The sequence below is a fragment of the Mobula birostris genome, chromosome 7 (genome assembly GCF_030028105.1).
Source record: "Mobula birostris isolate sMobBir1 chromosome 7, sMobBir1.hap1, whole genome shotgun sequence".
Taxonomy (NCBI): domain Eukaryota; kingdom Metazoa; phylum Chordata; class Chondrichthyes; order Myliobatiformes; family Myliobatidae; genus Mobula; species Mobula birostris.
In genome coordinates this window covers 108,711,268-108,733,785 of record NC_092376.1, presented here as the reverse complement: position 1 = coordinate 108,733,785, position 22,518 = coordinate 108,711,268, and the positions used below count along the sequence as shown (strand labels likewise).

Below are 22,518 nucleotides of genomic sequence, written 5' to 3'. Positions count from 1 at the left end.
CTTCTGGTCAGCAGCATGATTCGAACCCCAATCTTATAGCTGGTACTCAATTGCATTATGCTAACCACTATGTTGCCCTGCTGCCGAGTACTTAATGTTAACTTGCTTTGTAATTGTGGTGGCTGAATTCTCTAACCAGCAGGTGGCGTAGTGGCATCAGCGCTGGACTTCAGGGTGAGAGGTCCTGAGTTCAAATCCTGCTGGCTCTCTGCCACGCTCTCCATCTGTGCCTGGATGGAGAGAGATGGTCTCCGCCAGGTTTCAGGTGCCCAAGACGCGCCATATGATGAGCATAACAAAAAAGTTTGTCATGACGGTGCCCCAATGACTCCACCAGGAGTTACGGGCGCGCACGCACACACACACACACACACACACACACACACACACACACACACACACACAATACTATAACCATGAAATAAATTACTATGTCCTAACTGAAAAGTCACATCCCTCCAAATTTCCCTTTATCTGACATACAGTAAAACAACACTTCTGTCATTATTTCCCTCACATTGCCCTCAACCCCATATCCTCCAAACCCACTTCCCTATCACAAACCTTGGTACTGCCAATTCATACACTGTATTCTCTAAGCAAGGATCACTGACTTCACAAATCAGTTATCAAATGTTTGAAGGTAGCAAATCTGGTCTTAATGTTGTTAAGAAGGCAAGTACTCTGAAACCATATCCTTGGCAATCGATTCCAACATCTTCCCAACCACTGAGGTCAGGCTAACTGGCCTATAATTTACTTTCTTTTGTCTCCCTCCCTTCTTGAAGAGCGGAGTGATGTTTGCAATTTTCCAGTCCTCTGGAATCATGCCAGAATTTGACAATTCTTGAAAGATCATTACTAATACCACCACAATCTCATGGGCTAACTTTTTCAGAATCCTGGAGTGTAGACAACCTGATCCAGGTGACTTTCAGACTTTTCAGCTTCCCAAGCACCTCCTCCCTAGTAGTGGCAATTGCACTCACCATTGTCCCCTGACACTCTTGAACTTATGGCATACTGCTAGTTTCTTCCACACTGAGGATGGATGCATGCAAAATACTTATTTAGTTCATCTTCCATTTCTTTCTACCCTATTACTACCTTTCCTGTATCTTTTTCCAGCAGTCTGATATCTACTCTCACCTGTCTTTAACTCTTTATATATCAGAAAAAAACTTTTGGTATTTTCTTTGATATTATTGGCTAGTTTACCTTCATAGTTCATCTTTTTTAGATTAGATTTTAGATTAGATTATGAGGACACGCAGTCCTCTTTTATTGTCATTTAGTAATGCATGCATTAAGAAACGATACAATTTGTTCCTCCAGAATGATATCACAGAAACACAAGACAAACCAAGACTAAAAAAACTGACAAAAACCACATAATTATAACATATAGTTACAACAGTGCAAAGCAATACTGTAATTTGATGAAGAACAGACCATGGGCATGGAAAAAAAAGTCTCAAAGTCTCTCAAAAGTCCCATCATCTCACGCAGACAGTTGAAGGGAGAAACTCTCCCTGCCATGAGCTTCTAGCACCGCAAACTCGCTGATGCAGCATCCTGGAAGCACCCGACCACAGTCCGACTCTGAGTCCGTCCGAAAACTTCAAGCCTCCGACCAGCCCTCCGACACCAAGCACCAAGCAACATCTCTGCCGAGCGCTTTGACCCTGGCCCCGGCAACAGGCAATAGGCGAAGCCGAGGATTTGGGGCCTTCCCCTCCAGAGATTCTCGATCGCACTGTAGCAGCGGCATTTCAGAAGTTTCTCCAGGCTTTCTCTAAGTTTCTCACGTCCGTCTCCATCAAATCAGGATTTTGCACGGCCCCTATTTAACAAATACGATATCAATTCAGAACGGCCGCGCACACTGCATCACGCCGCCATCTTCTCCTCCCTCTGCTAAGGTTTTCACTCCTAAGGTTTGCTTTAACTCTAGCTCCCTCATCAAATCTGGTTCATTGCACAATACTCAATCCAGAATAGCCTTTCCCCTAGTGAGCTCAACCACAAGCTGCTCTAAAAAGCCATCTCTTAGGGATTCTACAAATTGTTTCTCTGGGATTCAGCATCAACTTGATTTACGCAGACTATCATAAATTGCCCTTTTGACGTGCCTTTTCTATCTCCTGTTACAACTTGTAGCCCATATCCTGGCTAGTGTTCGGAGGCCTATATATATATGCATGCCAATGGTATCAAACCTGATTCTGAAGTTTGTCAATACATTGCTTTGGAAGGCCAGTAAACAGTGCATTACAGTTATCTGGTCTATTCAATATAAAGACGTAAGTTAGTTTTTCAGTATCATTACATGGCAGTATCGGATGTACCTTTGCGATATTTAAGTGTAGAAATGCTGCTGTGGTCACTTTCTTCATGTGGAATTTACAATGAATCCTTTTACCATCTCCACTTCTGCTCTTAAACTCTAGGCAGAGGGAACAGACATACATTACCATGGAATAAATGAAGGTTAAAGCTTACTGTCATCAGTAACCTAATGCTAGAAACAGTTACCAATTATGAATTTTTCCTATCATTAACCAGCTACGCATTCTCACATTCAATTATGACAGAGAAAGTTCGATCACAGGAAAAAAATATATATATGGAACAACTTAGCACACTTTAATTATCCTTGCATTCTAAAATCAATCTCTTTCTGTAACACCAAGGAATTTTGAAGCAATATGCAGTATGAACAGAGATAAAAAGTTAATTGTCTGGGTCTCCAATAGTATTAATTAAATAAAACTGTTCTAGCTGCCTCATGAAATATTTCACAGGCTAAAACTACTGTAGCGAAGTGAGTAAAAGTGCTTCTCCAATGTCCATCAAACAGGCTCTGACAAAATAGCAAGGAGTAAATGCAGATTAAAGCTTACCCTCATCCAGTGCAAGCTCAGAACCATGTGCCTTAGAAAAATCCAAAGCCAATTCTGATAAAGCTGATGCTTTTGAATGAAATATAATGGCTCAGGTGCCGGAAGGTAGAGACAATAACACTATAAGATTGTAAAACAAAGAAGTGTGATTAGGCCAACTGGCCCAGTGAGTCTGCTCCATCATTCCATCATGGCTGATTTAGCATCTCTCTCAACGCCACTCTCCTCCATACCCCCGTAACCTAGGACGTGCTTACTGATCAAGAACCTGTTAAACTCCACTTTAAATATACTCAATAAATTTGCATCTGTGGCAACAAATTTGACAGATTCACTGTTCTCTGGTTAAAAAAATTACTCCTTTTTCTGAAGGGACATCCTTATATTCTGAGGCTATACCATCTGATCCTACACTCATATCCTCTCAACGTCAATATGCAATACATTCTCTCCCATTCCAATCCCCCCACCCCCATATTCTTCTAAACTGTAGTGAGTACAGGCCCAGAGTCACCAAACACTCTTCATATATTAACCCTTTAATTCTCGGGATAATTCTCATGAACCTCCTCCAGACACTCTCCAATACCTCTCATCCTTTCTTACATAAGAGGCCCAAAGCTGTTCATGGTTCTCTCAATGTAGTCTGACCAATGCCTCACAAGGACTCAGCATTACATTCTTGCTTTTATATTCTAGTCCTCTCAAAAATAGTGCTAACATTGCATTTGCTTTCCTTAGTACTAACTCAGCCTGCAAGTTGACCTTCAGGAATTCCTGCACTAGGTCTCCCAAGTCACTTTGCAACTTCAATTTTTGAATTTTGCCTTATTAGAAAGAGGTCCATACCTTTATTCTCTTCTATCAAATTGCATGACCATACACTTGCCTACAGTGTCTTGCATCTGCCACTTATTTACCTATTCTCCCAATCTGCATATTCTCTGCTTTTTCAACATTGCCTGCCCTTCCACCTATCTTTTTATCATCCACAAACTTGGCCACAAAGCCATGAATTCCATCATCCAGATCATTGTCATATAATTTAAAAAGACTGACCTCTGTGAAACACCACTGGTTACCAGAAGCCAAACAGAAAAATAGTCCCCTTTATTCCCACTCTTTGCATCCTTTCAATCAGTCAATCTTCTGTCCATGCTCATATTTTTCCAATAATACTATTGGTTCTCATGCTCCAAGAGGACCACAACCTTGTCGTGGTTTGGAGGCTAGTGTGCCTCAATAACCCAGACAGCTATGTTGGCTGGAGTCAGAGTTTTATGCTGTGGCTTTTGGTAGGGTTACCCATGACAAACAGGTCAAAGGGTAGAGGCCAGACTCAGGGTAGTCCACTGGTCCTCCAGGTTCAGGGGTTCAGTTCAGGGCTAACAACCTTGACTGGTAAAACAAAAGTTTTATGGAAACAGTAATGAAGAATCCTTCTACGTTTGAGTGCTGGGTCTTCACTCAGGACTAGCATGACTGCCAGTCGTGAAAGTTGAGAGGAGGCTACTGACATGATGAAGAAAGCCCTGGACACCACAGAGATGCAGGGTGTTCATTGCTGCCCTGAATGCCAGCAGTGCAATGGGCAGTAAGAAAATACTATTGGCTGGTACCTTGCTTATCAGCATCATGTGTGGCAACTTGTTAAATACCTCATGAAAATCCAAATAAACTTTGCTACTTCAGACCCTTCTGTTTCGCAAGCACCGTCTCATTGGTAGTAATGACTGCACTCACTTCTGGCCGCAGACACTCTTAGATTTCTGGCATGCTGCTGCTGTCTTCCACAAAATACTTATTGAGTTCATTCACCATATCTTTGTACCCCAGTACTAGCTCTCCAGCATCATTTTCTAGCAATATGATATCTACTCTTGCCTTTTACTCTTTATATATCTGAAAAACTTTTGGTATCCTCTTTTATATCATTGGCTAGCTTACCTTTATATTTAATCTTTTCTCACCTTATAACTTCTTATAATTGCCTTTTGTTGGTCTTTATATGCATCCCAACTCTCTAGCTTCCCACTAATTATTGCTATATTACATGCCCTCTCTTTTGCTTTTATTCTGTCTTTGACTACCTGTGTCAACGACGGTTGCCTCATCTTCCTATTGAATACTTCTTCTTTGAGATGACCTGGTCCTGCATCTTCTGAATTACTTCCAGAAACTCCAACCATTGCTATTCTGTTGTCTCTGTCCAATCAGTTTTGACCAGCTCCTCTCACATTCCTCTGGAGTTACCTTTGCTTCTCTGTAATACTGATATATCTGACTTTAGCTTCTGCCTCTACAACTGCAGGGTGAATTCTATCATGTTATGATCACAGTCTCCTATTAGTTCCTTTACTTTAAACTCCAAAATCAAATCTGCTTCATTGCACAACTCTCAGTCCAGAATTCCTTATTCCCCAGTGAACCATCCACAAGCTGCTCTAAAATGCCAACTCATAGCCATTTTACAAATTCCTTCTTTTGGGATCCAGTACCAACCTAATTTTCCCAACCTACCTGCATATTGAAATCCCCCCTGACCATTGTAGCATTGCCCTTTTATATGGCTCTCCTATCCCTATTTATAATTTGCAACTTACATCCTGGCTACTGTTTGGAGGCCTGTATACAACTTCAAACAGGGTCTTTTTTCTGTTGCAATTTTTTAACTCTAACCGCAAGGATTCGAGATCTTCCCATCACATGTCCCTTCTTACTAGGATTTAATTTCATTTTTTACCAACTGAACCACCTCACCCTCTCTGCCCAGCTGCCAGTCCTTTCAATTTCCTTTTTAATAATATTGGCTAGCTTACCTTCATATTCCATCTTTTAATTCTTTATGATGATTCCATCATGCCAACGGCATAGATGCCATTCTGTAACTGCACTCCAAAATCATCTCCCTTATTTTGTATACTGTGTGCATTCACCTTCAGACCTCTATTCATCATCCTTTTCACATTGTCCCTGTGATACTCGAATTCTTATCCTTTTCTAAATGTTTATTTATTTCTTTATTCTGGACACTTCCATATACATCCCCGTCACTCTCCCTCCCTTTTGTTTCCCTGACTTTGAACAACTAATGATTAAACGTAGACCATTCTATTTGCCTTGGGAAATCATCACCAGCACTTAACCTGTTGCACCAGAGATCCCAACATACTAGATCACTGCTACACTATGAGAGGAATGCCTATCGTTCCTTCCCGAGACCACATTTTGGCAAGTTGGATCATCCGGCTGTACTCCTGCTACCTGCATACAGGCAGAGCCAGCAGAGTAAGGCTCCAGGGATCAAGACAACTCAGAGCTAGTCGCGGGGATGCAGAAGGACGATTACAGGATTGCCTGGAGTCAGTGGACTGGGCCGTATTCAAGAACTCATCTGTGGACCTGAATGACTACACCAAGATTGTTACAGACTTCATTAAAAAAGCTGCGGATGAGTTTGTCCCCACAATATTGTTCAGGGTTTAACCTGAAATCACTGAAATCCAGAATCTGCTGAGAGCCAGATCAGAGGCATTCAAGTCTGGAGATCAAGAATGTTACAAGAGGTGCAGGTATGATCTACGGAAATCTGTCTCTTGGGTGAAGTGGAGATTCCAGACTAGGCTGAAATCAACAAGGGATTCTTGATATCTGTGGCAGGATTTGAATGACATAACCTCCTACAAAGTTAAATCTTGCTAAATAGGGGATAGCAGAGCTTCACATCCAGATGAGCTCAATGCCTTCTATGCTCACTTTGATTACCAGAACAGGGAAGAACCATTGTGCATACCCCTATCACCTGATGACCCTTTGGTCTCAGTATCTGAAGATGACATGTGAGCTGCCTTCAAGAGAGTGAATCCAAGGAAAGCATCCGGTCTGGATGGAGTCCCTGGCCGAGTACTGATGATCTGTGTCTGTCAACTGGCTGGTGTATTCACGGATACCTCCAACCTGTCACTCCGGCAATGTGTGGAGGCTTCGATCATACCAGTGTCCAAGAAGAGCATGATAACCTGCTTCAATGACAATCACCCAGTGGCATTTGCATCCACAGTGATGAAGTGTTTTGAGAGGCTGGTGTTGAAGCATATCAGGTCCTGTCTAAGTCACAACTTGGATCCGCTCCAATTTGCTTACCGAAGCAACAGGTCAACAGCAGATGCCATCTCATTGGCTCTTTGCACAACCCCGGAACATCTAGACAGGAGGATGCAGACATCAGGAATATCTTTATCAATTACAGCTCGGAATTTAACACTATCATCCCCTCTAAACTCATTAGTAAACTCCAAGACCTTGGCCTTAATAGTCCCTTGTGCAACTGGTTCCTGGATTTCTTCACTTGAAGACCCCAGTCAGTTCAGATTGGCAAAAACATCTCCTCCATAATCTTCATTAGCACAGGAGCACAAGGATGTGTACAGCCCCCTGCTCGACTCGCTTTACACCTATGACTGTGTGGTTAAGTACAGCTCGATGACACCACTGTTGTGGGCTGTATCAAAGGGGGTGATAAATCAGCATACAGGAGGGAGATTGAAAACTTGACTGAATGGTGTAATAACTTCTCACAATATCAAAAGTCCAAGGAACTGACAGTAGACTTCAGAAGAAGGAAACCAGAGGTCCATTAGCCAGTAATCGTGGAATATCAGAGGTGGAGAGGGCAGTAACTTTTACTTCCTGTCTGTCACTATCTCAGAGGCATACACTCTTTCCCCTCCTACTCTAAATTTCTCTACAGATCAAATAGTCATTCTGAGCCCGGGCTCAAATCCTTGGGTCTGTTGATCCTTGTAACAGAGTATGGAGTAAATTTTCCCCTACTATACTATTCCCATTCACAACTACATTTCTCTTCTCTTCTCGCTCTTTATTGGCTCGCTGAATGTCAGTGCCATTGCTCAGTTGTTCGTCCTTCCTCCTACAGACGCCACTCCTATCTTCACAGGGATCAATAATCTCAGACCAGTTGGGCAAGTTCAAGGGCTGAGTCTCCACCAGCACTCCCTCTTGGATCCACCTACCTGCCTTACTAGTAGTCACTCAGTCTTGTTCTTGGCCACAGCCTGAATTTGAAGCAGTTCATCTAGTAGGTGCAACTGCCTCCTGAAACAGACTGTCCAGGTAACTTTACCACTCCCTGATCACAGTGCTTGAAGCTGAGATTTCATGTCATCAACATTGTGCCTCCTTGCCAAAGCCTCAGATTTCGACTCCTCCACTGCAGCACTGAAACACAGAACAGAGACAGAATCGCAATCTCTCTACAAGTGAGGGAGGAGTTACCTATGCACAGGAATTATGTCAATGTGATATTGTTGCATTAAAGATCAAAACAAATTGCTTCTGACTTTCCTGCTTCAAACAGCTGATTATAATCTCACTTCAGCAAGATGCTTCTGTGACTGCCAGGAAACTGCCAGTAAATTTCTCCATGATTACAATCTTTTCTTTGAAGCAGGTTTTTGGTCCAACCAGCTGTGCTGTGAAACCAATAAGCTTCCTTTAGACTCAGTCAGTGCTGCAGCCACTCTAGTTTCACTTCCCTACGTGCCATTCGCTTTAAGAATCTTTCTAAGTATATAAGTGATAACTTCTAGAGCCTGTAACAGTAAAGGTGTGACTATTTTAATATTACAATTTTAATCAAATGATATCAGTTTGTATTTTGTCTTTTGATGATGTTAAGTTATTCCTTACCGTTCATTATCCCCATTTTCCTGGACCAAACCTACTTGCTCATTGCCAAATCCAGCTCCTTTGAAGTTATGTATACTGATCAGGTAACCAGGAGTCTAAATCATTTACTGTGTGATGTCACAAAGCTGTCATAATGGAGCCAGGATGATGTCACAAAGAGGAGCTCCACTCAAGTGATCACATGGTCAGGCTCAGTATTGATGTATCTCCCATTGGGAATGAGTGCAGGATGCCCTGTTCCCAGCATTGCTCCAATATACTGAAAGGTAATCAATTTCTTCCTCCAACATGAGATCTCACACTTCACTGTCCTCCATTACAAGAAGGTACAGGAACCTTAGGACTCACACCACCAGGTTCAGGAACAGTTATTACCTCTTCACCATTAGGCTCTTGAACCAAAGGGTGGATTAACTTCAATTAGCTTCACTTGCCTCATCACTGAAATTTTCCAAAAACCTCTTCATCTCAAGCTCTCAATATATATTATTTATTTTTAAATTTATAACTATTACTTCATTCTTTTTGTATTTGCGCAGTTTGTTATATTTTGCCCACTGCTTGTATGACCAGTTGATGCAGTCTTTCATTGATTTTATTATGGTTATTATTTTACAGTGGATTTATTGAGTATGCCTGCAAGAAAATGAATTGCAGGGTTATATATGGTGACTTCTCTGTGGATTGTCACCCTGTCGTGGTGGAGAAGCTTGTGTGGCCCTGTGATCCCGAGAACAATGCCGTCTGGAGCTATGTTCCTGGTAGGGTCACCCATGACGGTAAGGTCAAGGGTGAGGTACCTGACAAAGAACCATCCAACCAAGACCTCCAAGGTGGAACAGGCAGATGAAGTTACTTCGAACTCAGCGGCTGTGAAGGCGAGTGATGGCTGCAACAAGTCCATCAGCTTCAATGGTTGCGGTTTCCATGCCATTGGAATCAGTTGGTTGATTTGTGAAGTATCATGTGCTTCTTGGAGTGCAACAACAAGTACATGTTAAACAAATACACGCACAGTCATCTTCACTCTGTGGGCCACTTCTTCAGAACGAAGACCTCGAGGGATAGCCACAACGAAGACGATGGTGACATATATGTACTTCGATAATAAATTTACCGTGAACTTTGAATTTCAGTCTATCAGAATCAGAATCATATGTTGAGGAATTTATTGTCTTGTGGCAGCAGTACATTGCAATACAGAATAATAAAAGAGCCTGAAAGTGACAAAAAAACTATACTATATTATCAATTAAATTAAATAAAGTAGTACGAAAGGAGAGCAGCAGTAAAAGAAAATGCATAATAAGGTAGTACATGGGTTCATTATCCATTCAGAAATCAGATGGCAGAAGGAAGAAGCTGCTCCTGAAATACTGATTGTGTGTCTTTAGGCTTCTGCACATCCTCGTTGACGGAAGCAATGAGAAGAGGCAGGTCCTGGGCATGGTGGGTACTTAATGATGGATATTGGCTTTTTGAAGTATCGTTTCCTCCCTGGGTGCTAGGAGGCTAGTACCCATGATGAAGCTGGCCGAGTTTACAACTTTCTGCGACTTTTTCTTATCCTGTGCAGTGGTCCCTCCATATTAGCTGGTGATGCAACCAGTTAGAATGTCCCCTGCAGTACATCTGCAGAAATTTGCTGGAGTCCTTGGTGTCATACCAATTCTCCTCAAACTCCGTATGAAATATAGTCACTGCCCTACCTTCTTTGTAATTACATCAATATATTTGAGCCAGGATAGATCTTCAGAGATATTGGTACACCGTCTTGGCTTCAACACTGGTCTCATGGACGGAAGTTGCCAGTAGGGATCAAATAAATTCTGTTCTCATCCTTCAAGTGTTAAAGTATTATCATATTTTTATCATCCAGGAACACTGCTTGTATTATGGAGAGCCTGTATCAGATTGTCTGTCTTTGATTTGCTCTGCAAATTAAAATTACACTCAGAGAATAGTATCAAAATTGGCTTGGTGATATTGAGTTTCCCGCCTGGTCTGAGAGTCAAAGAGAGATACAGCATGAAACTAGGTCCTTCTGCCCACTGGGTCAATAAGCATTGAGTTTCACACTAATCATACCTCCAACTCATTTCATTTTCTGCACAACCTGATCACCTCCCCGTAAGATTCCATCACACAGTTACACATCCTGAGCAAGTTACAGTGGCCAATTAATCCACCAACTCTCATATCTTTGCGACTAGTAAGAAACCTGAGCACCTGGGAGGGATCTATGTGGCCACAGGGAGAACGTGCAAACTCTGCACAGAAAGCACTGAAAGCTGGGATTGCACTCAGCTCACTGGAGCTATGAGGTAGTGGCACTATAACTGTGCTGCTGCACTGCTAAGTACATTTCCTAACCTAGTAGCAAGGACGATAATGGAGAGCTCTCCAACTACACTATCTTATCAAATATTCTGAGGACTGATTAAAATAAGGGTTAGTTGCAACTTAATTATCCAATCAAAACAACTTTACTCTGCTCTGTTATGTCACATAGGTAACAAACAAGATGTTAGGCATAGCGTAAATCCCCAACTAAACTGATTCTCTACAATAGGTACAAAATTGACAGCAATGTATTAATTGTTCGATGATTAAAGTCAAACCAATAAGTATGCAAAGTGAATTATTAAACATGTTGCAAAATCTGAGATGAAACATAAAGAACACAGGTCTAAGTAATGCAACAACACCTGCAAATAGCAGCAGAAGTAAGCCATTTGAACCCTCAATTCTTCCCCAGCATTCAGTATGTTTAATGCTAGTCTGGTCTGGGCCGTAACTCTTTTTTTAGAGATACAGCACATTGGACCCTTCTGGTCCAATGAGTCCTTGCCACCTCATTACACCAATGTGACAAGTTAACCTACCAATCCGTACATTGTTGGAATGTGGAAGGAAACTGGAGCACTGGAGAAAACCCTTAGGGTCATGGGGAGTACATACAAGCTCCTTACAGACAGCAGTGGGAATTGAGCACAGGTTGCTAACATTGTACTAAAGTACTTTATGATCCAAGGGATTAGGACATGTTTCAATATGATCACCCCTCATTCTTCTAAACCTCGAGCAGTACAGATCCAAATTCTTTGGCCTCTTATGACTGGACAATCTAATTATTCCTAGGAATTAGCCTGGCGCATCTCCTTTGGATGGGCTCCATTGTTACCATAACCTCTATTAAATCAGGAGACTGAAACCAGGTGCTCCATGTATGGTCTCACCAACTGTCTGTACAACTGTAACAATAGTTCCTTATTTAAAAACCCCAACCTCTTGCAATAAAAGCTAATATTATATGCTTTCTTAACTGCTTCCTTAACTGCTTCCTATACCTGCGTGTTAATGTTTGTATCTGCATCAAGAACATTTAGATACCTCAGTGTTCAATTTATTTGTAAACTCTCCCTAAGTACATACTTGTCTTAAACAGAAGAGATTCTGTAGGTGCTTAAAATCTTGAGTAGTACACACAAAATGCTGGAGGTACTCAACAATTCAGGTAGCATCTATGGAGGAGAAAAAACAGTAGACATTTTGGGTCAAGACCATTCATCTGAACTAAATGGAAAGAGGCAGGATCCAGAATAAGATGGTGGGGGAGGGGAAAGAGTATACACTGTCAGGTGATAGGTGAGAGAAGGTGAGGGAGAGGTGGGTTGGTAAGTGAGGGGGGTTGAAGTAAGAAACTGGGAATTGATGGGTGGAGAGAAATCCCAATGGAAAATGGAGTGGAGGTAGGAAAAGATGTGCTAAGTGATAGGATCCTATTGGAAATCGTGGAAGTTATGGAGAATGATGTGCTGGACACAGAGGCTAGAGTGGTGGTAGGTAAGGATAAGGAAACCTTATCCCTATTCTGATAGTGGAAGGATGGGTAGAACTACAGGAAGGATGTGGAAGCCATAGAAAGGGTGCAGAGGAGATTTACAAGGATGTTGCTTGGATTGTGGAGCATGCCTTATGATAATAGGTTGAGTGAACTCGGCCTTTTCTCCTTGGAGCGATGGAGGATGAGAGGTGACCTGATGGATGTGTCTAAGATGATGAGAGTCATTGATCATGTGGACAATCAGATGGTTTTTCCCAGGGCTGAAATGGCTACCATGAGAGGGCACAGTTTTAAGGTGCTTGGAAGTAGGTACAGAGGAGATGTCAGGGATAAGTTTTTTTTACACAGAGAGTGGTGAGTGCGTGGAATGGGTTTTCAGCAATGGTGGTGGAGGCAGATACGATAGGACCTTTTAAGAGACTCCTGGATAGGTACATGGAGCTTAGAAAAATAGAGGGCTATGGGTAACCCTAGGTAATTTCTACGGTAAGGGCATGTTCAGCACAGCTTTGGTGATGTTGGTGATGTAAGGGAACCCCATTCTATGAAAAAGAGGTTCTAGAATAGAAAGCCTCATCATGAGTATAGGTGAAGTGAGAGTAGAGGAACTGGGAGAAGCAAATAGATTTTTTTGCAGGTGATAGCATGGGAATAGGCATAGTCAAGGTAACTGCTAGAGTTAATAGATTTGTAAGTAGGTACTTGTCTGTATTTGTCCTATTTATATCTCATTGTACATTCACAGTATTCACAGCATGCTCTTTTATCTTTGGCAGTCTTGGGCACATTACGTTCTGTACCCTTTTCCAGACTATTAAAATAAATAACATACTTTCCTGAGACACTATTCACTTCAAAGATCCTTTAATATAGAATATTAATTCTAGTATCTGTCACTATTTTGGTGACCATAATCACATTTAATTTGAAAATAATTATTTTTAATGGTGCTTAAAATTATATCTGTCCTTTTAATCTAATTCCCTTTTAAATGGACTGAAGTTACTCACGTTGCCCGTACCTCCACAGTATCCTTACTGATTATGTGTAACCAGAGACTGAAATCTGGCTCTGTGACATCACAAAGGAGCCAGTCATAGAACAATCAAAATTAATGTCATAAGTGTTACTAAGCCACGTGTATTAGATGGTCTATAATTCATAGATGTCTCTACATTATGTGATTAAATAATTCTAGAAAGTATATCCAAGAGTTTGAAATAAAGCACCATTTCATCTCTTCTATTCGATCAATCACACAGCAGGGACATCTTGAGTTAAAATCAATGTAAAGTTAAATCTTTTTTTGATTCAACAATAAATATATATTAAATAGAATAGATGCTTTTCTGTCATTATTAAACTACATCAGCTTAGGTTGAGCGTGGGTTGAAGTCAGATCATAAATCTGTATGTTTTGGTGTCAAGTACGCAAAGCTGATGTATAAAATAGCATTACCTACCATATTATCTGATCAAAATATGAATCTCATGGTTTTCATTGAAGAACTTGCAGCAATATGTCACATTGCACCTCTGTAGCATCATGACAAACTCAGTAAAATTCCTTAGCTTTGCATCATTAACATATTCTCTTTCATGTCTGAAAGATCCATCTAAACCCATGAACTTACTGACCTACTAACCTTACTGTTCATTTTCTCATTACTTGAAGTCTTTCCGTTTATCATTCTCAAAACTACTTCTGAGACTGTGATATTTAATTTGAATATATTTATAATAAATAATTTTTGATTGAATTACTTGCTTTTATATCCACTTGTTCTTTTCCCTTCACTTGCTTACATGAGTAAGGTCACTGACAACTCCATATTCTGGCATATCATTTCATGGACTGCGTGTGAAGAAACTTAAGAAGTTTTCAGTTGACATTAAAAGCTGGAAACAGCCTATTACAAAACAGACAGGGTCTCTGTCATAAAATAGCTTTATTGCATATTATATAGTCACATAAGAGGCTTTGTTCCTGATATGCAGATGGAGCAAGAAAAGAAGAGTTATAGATAGGCCTGTCAAAGCCCAATCCCATCCATTTCCTGTCCAGGCAAGAAGCTCCCAAACTTAGCATTGGAAATTCTCCTTTCCAGCCGAAAACAATTAGGTCACAATAGTCATCTTGAAGATCACCAGGATCACCTATTTCTTGAGCTGCAGGAGATGGGTGAAATCTTTAACAAATATTTCTCATATGATTACTGAGGAGAAAATTATGGGCCTGATCATGGCCATCCTTGGAATTTGAGCAGCTAGATGAGAGGTTGTGGAGGCACTTGCAGAGATATTTGCTTTATTGTTAGCTACTGGTGAGGTTCACAAAACTGGAAGGTAGCTAATGTCGTTTGTTTGTCTTAAATGGGTAGCAATGCAAGACGGGGAATAACAAGTCAGTTAGTCTGACGTCAGTAGTGGGGAAGTTATTGGGGAGAATTCTGAGGGACTGAACTTACCAGCTTTTAGATGAACTGCATCTGATTAAGAGGAGTCAGCATGGATTTGTGCGTGGAAAGTTAGTCTTGACAAACATTTTAGTTTTATGAAGGAGAAAACAAGAATGTAGATGAAGGTAGGGCAGTGGATGTTGATTATTTGGACTCTCGCAAAGTATTCAAGGTCCTGCATGCTAGTCTAGCCTGAAACATTAGGTTCTATGGAATCCAGGGCAAGCTAAAATCAATATTGTCTTGGAAATAGGGAGATGAGCCACGGTAGTGTAGCAAACGAGTTAGTATTGGCTTGGAAACAGGAAGAAAGGACATGGAAGCTACTGTAGTACAGTTCTAAGTATTCTGGATTTCACATTTCAATTATGATGTCTTCTGTAAGAAAGTTTGCATGTTCTTCCAGTGAGTGCATTGGTTTCCTCTGGGTGCTCCAGTTTCCTTCTACAATCCAAAGACATACTGATTAGTAGGTTAATTGGTCGTTGTACATTGTCCTGTGATTAGGCTAGGGTTAAATAGGTGGGTTGCTGGGCGGTACTATTCATTGGGCCTGTTCCGTGCTGTATCTCTAAATAAATAAGTGAGAGGGTGGTAGCTGAAGGTTGTTTCTCAGATTACAAGTTGGTGACAGTGGTGTGCCACAGGAGTCAATGTTGGGACCCTTGTCATTCATTATTTGCATCAATGATTTGGAAATGGATGCACAAGACTTGATTAGTAAGCCTGTGGATGACACAAAATTTGTTGATAGTGGGGAAAGTTATCATAGATTACATGTGGTTCTTGATCAGTTAAGGAAAGGGGCTGAGGAGTGACAAATGGATTTTAATAAAGATAATTTTGAGGTGATGCACTTTGAAAAGCCAAACCAGCAGAGGATTTGTACTATGAATGGTAGGGCACTGAGGAGAGTAATGAAACAGAAGGAGCTAGGAGTACAAGTATGACGTTTGCAGAAAATGGCATCACAAGCAGACAGGCTAATCTTATTATTTATTTGATATTTATTTATCAAATATGTATTTATGATATACAATTATCTCTTATTTAGTTGATATTACTTATTTCAAGAATCTTTCAATCATATTAATCCTGGTTTTTATAACTGCAGTTCTATGATACTCTTAACTCCTAGAGTAATTTCACTGGTCATATGTTACCTGGTGTTTATGCCGATTTCTGAATAACAAAGATTTCACAGCCATTGATACAGCTGGCAGGGAGCTCCTCTTTCATGGTCACTTGGCCAATCTCTGCTCCTGATGTATAAGCTCATTGAAGATAGTTTGTATAATGTCCTGTATCTGACCTTACTCCTGTCTACAGTATTTTAACTCCATATTTGGAGTAATTATATTTTCCTTGCTGTACTCGACTGTTTAACACCTGATACATCAACTTCTTATACCAAACACCATTATGTTACCACTCCCTTTTGTATCTGGCAGTTACATCAATTCTGCTCCAGCAATGGCAAGAAATCCCTGGGCTAATGCAAGGATATAACAGATCCTATGACGCATTATTGTCTGAAACAGAGCATTTCTATAAAAGAGGTATGAGCTTCAAGTTCAAGTTTAATTATCATTCATCCATACATGAATATAGCCAAACAAAATGGTGTTCCTCTGGGGCCGAGGTGCAAAACACATTGCCAACAGCACACAGCACACTGCACATAGCATAAATAGCACATATGGTTAAAGCAACAGAAAAAAATATATTCACAAAGAAAGACATAACCCAAGTACCCGAGTGGCATAGCCTGTAGATTGATGGTAGGTTATCCTGGCACAGCTTGCTCTTCCACCATTGGAGCGAACATTGGAGGGCAACACTGAACAAACACTGGATGGCAGCACTGAGTGAACATGGCAAGCAGCACTCAGTGACTACTGGAGGGCAGAACTGATGGGAGGAGTCAGTCCCCAACACAGCCATGATTCCAGTGCACACACAGTGACCTCTGCTCTCTTGCACTTCACCTCTGGCGTCACCTCTCCTGGGCAGCTGCAACAGGCGACCCAGCAGCATGAGGGCCTCGTCCTTGCCACAACCAAGGGAATGCAGCTCCCCTGCCATCAGTCATGCCAATGAACAAGTGAACTGAATTTGTAGTTTTTCCCACCCTCCCCCACTTACTTTATAGGGCCTCTGCCCCTTCCCTCTTCCCGATGAAGGGTTCCAGCCCGAAACATTGACTGACCGTTTCCACGGATGCTGCCCACCTGCTGAGTTCCTCCAGCGTGTTGTGAGAGTTTCTTTGCAGTACTCTATATTATCAATGTCTACTGGGTCTTGCAATCACAATAAAAACATCCAAGTCAATCACTTGCACCCATGCACTGTCTCAACAGAACAATTACATGCAACAAGTCCAAGCAACAAGACAACAACAGTATGCATTAAGTCCAGCTCCATCACTATTGAGCAACTCACTGACAGGGTAGATCTGTAGTACTTGATATTCCAGCAGTGACTTGTGATTGTAAGAGACATAAGAGTCAAACAATTACACCTTTTATTGGACCCATAGTGGCCCACCACCTTATCGGAAGAAGGAGAGGGGTCCTTGGCTGGTTTGGGGTAGTGGTGTGGGGGAAGGTGGAATTGTGATTCATGGAATGGATACAAGAAGTGTCAGTTTGAATATTGAGGTGCAAAGCATAAAACTAGTACAATGGATTCCAATACTGCACAAAGTTATCATGTCCATTTGGAAAGAATTGAATATTAATTATTTGTATCATCATCCCTTTGATGAAGCACTAGTATACTGCATCTACCTATAAAAGTACTTCAACAATATCTTGTGGATCGATGACAAAAGATTCTGCTGTTCTTGACTTACATGATGTGTAGCAGCAACAGCTTTAAAGTTTGCTTGTGCTTGCAAAATATTTTGATCCTTGTGGTTACATGAATTTTTTGAGAGGTGGATTTACCTGATATTTGGGGCTGTTATAAAATAAACTTGAGTCGATACTGAATAAGGTAACCATTAAGTGAGTATTGAATCTTCCAGACTATTAATTCAGGATAAACTAAATAGAACATGGGTGCCAGCTCAGAAGTGAATGTTTCAGGTTAGTGAGCATTCATCAAAACAAAATCATTTTAGATAAACAGATATTAAAAGTACGCAGAGGAGAAAAAGAGAGAATGCAAAGGGAACTTAGTGCAGGAATGATTAATTTTCAGTCAGTGATACAATCCTATTTGTGTTTAGTCAGATTGTGACTCATATCCTGACCAATGCTTTTCTATTTACAAGTATATTTGACATTTGCCTAGCTGAGGGCACGACTCTAAACATACGAACAAAGTTATCAAATTTCTAGGCAAGAGTATGTTTGACAATAAGACATTGGACCAGGAGTTCCCACCCTGGGGCCCATGGTCTTCTTATTTAATGGCATTGGTCCATGGCATAAAAAAGGTAAGACACCCCTGAATTAGACCAACAATGAGTTGAAAGGTAGATGACACAAAAATTGATTAAGATCAAATTTTGTTAAGTAAAATTTATCAATTATTATACTAAAGAGACTCACTTTAGTTCTAACCAATCATTTTTTTCCGTTTCAAGAAATTTTAATCTGCCTCTTATGCTAATGGTCTAACACAATTCACCAAAACAAGTGTCAGAGGTCTTCACTGCTTGTAAAGAATCCAAAGCTGATCAGCACTCCTCACTCCTCCTTGAAACATCAACTGGTTCAACTTCGGTAGTTCTCACTCCTCCTCAAACCCTCCCTGCTCAGAATGCACTGCCCTCCACTCTCTCGGCAACAATCCTGACCTTACCATCAAACTCACAAACAAAGAGGTGCTTTTGTACCTCACTGAGGCCAGGCAGCAACTCTCAGACACTCCTCTTACCTACTCCTTGAAAACGACCCCACTCTGGACCATCAGAAAATTGTCTCTGATGTCATCACTAACCTAGTCAACTCGATTTAACTCCTGTCCACTGCCACCAGACTCATAGTTCCCTTATCCCACACTGATGGCTTCTACTTCCTATCTAAGATCCACAAACCCGACTGTCCATGCTCCTGCCCCACCAAATTTGTGTCTGCATACCTCAACTCCATTCTATCCCCCTTGGTTCTGTCCCTTCCCATCTACATTTGTGCCACTTCACACATTCTCGATCTCTTCAACAACTTTCAATTCCATGGCCTTGACTATCTTATTTTCACCATGGCTATTCAGTCCCTATACACTTCTAGTTCCCATCAAGAAGAACTCAAAGCCCTCCGCTTCTTTCTTGACAAAAGAAACAATGAATTCCCTCCTCCATCTGGCAGAATTGGTCCTCAAACTCAACAATTTCTCCTTCAGCTCCTCTCACTTTATCCAGATACAAGGGGTAGCCATGTGCACTCCCACAGGCCCCAGCTATGCCTACCTGCTCATTGGCTCGGTAGGGTAGATGCCTCCCCAACACTTCCTGTGCTACATTGATGACTGTATTGGTGCCGCTTCATGCATCCATACTGAGCTTGCAAATTTCATTAATTTTGCATCCAACTTCTACCCTCCCCTTAAATTTATTTGATCGCTTTCTGACACCTTCCTCCCCTTTCTCGATCTCTCTATGTCTATCTCTGGAGACAAAATGTCTACCAACATCTTTTATAAACCCACCAATTCCCATGGTTATCTTTGCTATATTTCTTCCCACCCTTTTCTCAGTTCCTTCATCTCTGCCCAGTCTGTTCCCAGGATGAGGCTTTCATCTCCAGTATATCAGAGGTGTCCTCCTTCTTCAAAGAACGGGGTACCCCTTCCTGCATCACTGATGCTGGCCTCACTCACATCTGTTTCTCTTCCAGGACATCCATGCTCACCCCATATTCCCGCACTTTAACAGGGACAGAGTTCCAACACATCATTCTATGGAACTTCTGCCAATTTCAACGTGATCCTACCACCAAACACATCTTTACCTCTGACCACTCTCCGCTTTCCATAGGGATTGCTCCCTCCATGATTCCATTGCCCATTCATTCCTCTGCACTAATTGACCTCATGGCACATATCCCTGCAAGTGACAGATATGCTATACTTCCCCATTTACCTCCTCCCTCACCTCCATTCAGGACCCCAAACTGTCCTTCCAATTGAGGCAACATTTCACCTGCGAATCAGTTATATCCAATGCTCCCAATGCAGCCTCCACTCCATCCACCAATAATGGAATTTCCCAGTGGCCAATCATTTTTAACTCTTATCCCTATTCTCATTCCAACCTATTGGTCCATGGCCTCCTCTTTTGCCAAGATGAGGCTACTGTCAGTGTCGAGGAGCAACACGTCATTTTCCATCTGGGGACCACTACCCTGTTGGTATGAACATCAATTCCTTCTTCCAATAAAAGCATTTTACCCTCCCCCTTCCCTTTGCTTCTATTCTCCACTTTCACTACCTATCTATTCCCACCTGTCTATCACCTCTCCCAGGTTCCCTCCTTCTTCCCCTTCTCTCATGGTCTGCTCTAATCTTCTATCAGATTTCTTCCTCACCAGCCCTTTATCTTTCCTACCCACCGGACTTCACCTATCACCTTCCAGCTATCCTCATGCACCTCCCCAGCAGCAAATGCTGAACTTAAGTCGGGGGAGGAGCCAACCAGTGCAGGAAAAAATTATATATAGAGTCTAGATTGAGTACTAAATGAATGTCCATACAAATTAGTTATCTGCAAAGATAGGAAATCATTTGTGGAATAGTTTAAGTTATCTGAAATAAGAACAGTCATTTGTTTTAAACAGTATGAAGATTATATCTTGTACAAGCACTGTCAATTATAAACAATCTCGAAGAAATATCGAATCTTTAGAATATAGAAGAATACAGTACAGTACAAACCCGTCAGCACACAATGTTATGCTGACCTCTTGACATACACTAAGATCACTCTAACTCTTTTCTCCTACATCAGAGCAACACACATCAAAGTTGATGGTGAACACAGCAGGCCAGGCAGCATCTCTAGGAAGAGGTGCAGTCGACGTTTCAGGCCGAGACCCTTCGTCAGGACTAACTGAAGGAAGAGTGAGTAAGGGATTTGAAAGTTGGAGGGGGAGGAGAAGATCCAAAATGATAGGAGAAGACAGGAGGGGGAGGGATGGAGCCAAGAGCTGGACAAGTGATAGGCAAAAGGGATACGAGAGGATTATGGGACAGGAGGTCCGGGAAGAAAGACAAGGGGGGGGGGGGAACCCAGAGGATGGGCAAGAGGTATATTCAGAGGGACAGAGGGAGAAAAAGGAGAGTGAGAGAAAGAATATGTGTATAAAAATAAGTAACAGATGGGGTACGAGGGGGAGGTGGGGCATTAGCGGAAGTTAGAGAAGTCGATGTTCATGCCATCAGGTTGGAGGCTACCCAGACGGAATATAAGGTGTTGTTCCTCCAACCTGAGTGTGGCTTCATCTTTACAGTAGAGGAGGCCGTGGATAGACATGTCAGAATGGGAATGGGATGTGGAATTAAAATGTGTGGCCACTGGGAGATCCTGCTTTCTCTGGCGGACAGAGCGTAAGTGTTCAGCAAAGCGGTCTCCCAGTCTGCGTCGGGTCTCGCCAATATATAAAAGGCCACATCGGGAGCACCGGACGCAGTATATCACCCCAGCCGACTCGCAGGTGAAGTGTCGCCTCACCTGGAAGGACTGTTTGGGGCCCTGAATGGTGGTAAGGGAAGAAGTGTAAGGGCATGTGTAGCACTTGTTCCGCTTACACGGGTAAGTGCCAGGAGGGAGATCAGTGGGGAGGGATGGGGGGTACGAATGGTCAAGGGAGTCACGTAGGGAGCGATCCCTGCTTAAAGCAGGGGGGGGGAGGGACAGATGTGCTTAGTGGTGGGATCCCATTGGAGGTGGCGGAAGTTACAAAGAATAATATGTTGGACCCGGAGGCTGGTGGGGTGGTAGGTGAGGACCAGGGGAACCCTATTCCTAGTGGGGTGGCGGGAGGATGGAGTGAGAGCAGATGTACGTGAACTGGGGGAGATGCATTTAAGAGCAGAGTTGATAGTGGAGGAAGGGAAGCCCCTTTCTTTAAAAAAGGAGGACATCTCCCTCGTTCTAGAATGAAAAGCCTCATCCTGAGCATCCATGGCATGAACATCGACTTCTCTAACTTCCGCTAATACCCCACCTCCCCCTCGTACCGTATCCGTAATTTATTTATATACACACGTTCTTTCTCTCACTCTCCTTTTTCTCCCTCTGTCTCTCTGACTCTACCCCTTGCCCATCCTCTGAGTTTTCCCCCCCTCCTCCTTTACCTTCTCCTTGGGCCTCCTGTCCCATGATCCTCTCATATCCCTTTTGCCAATCACCTGTCCAGCTCATGGCTCCATCCCTCTCCCTCCTGTCTTCTCCTATCATTTTGGATCTCCCCCTCTCCCTCCAACTTTCAAATCCCTTACTCACTCTTCCTTCAGTTCGTCCTGACGAAGGGTCTCTGCCTGAAACTCTTCCTAGAGATGCTGCCTGGCCTGCTGCGTTCACCAGCAACTTTGACGTGTGTTGCTTGAATTTCCAGCATCTGCAGAATTCCTGTTGTTTGCGTCTCCTACATCA

The 22,518-nt window shown here is 42.1% G+C and overlaps 1 long non-coding RNA gene across 2 annotated transcripts in view; it reads right to left on the bottom strand.

Moving 5' to 3' along the window:
- Positions 1-1,305: 1,305 nt before the first annotated feature.
- Positions 1,306-22,518, bottom strand: part of LOC140200789 (uncharacterized) — a 67,643-nt gene continuing 46,430 nt past the window's right edge. For both annotated transcript variants that reach the window (XR_011886731.1, XR_011886732.1), the window contains 2 exons: positions 2,349-2,446; positions 1,306-1,843 (listed from right to left, as the gene is read on the bottom strand). This is a non-coding gene — a long non-coding RNA (uncharacterized lncRNA). The remainder of the gene's footprint in view (positions 1,844-2,348; positions 2,447-22,518) is intronic.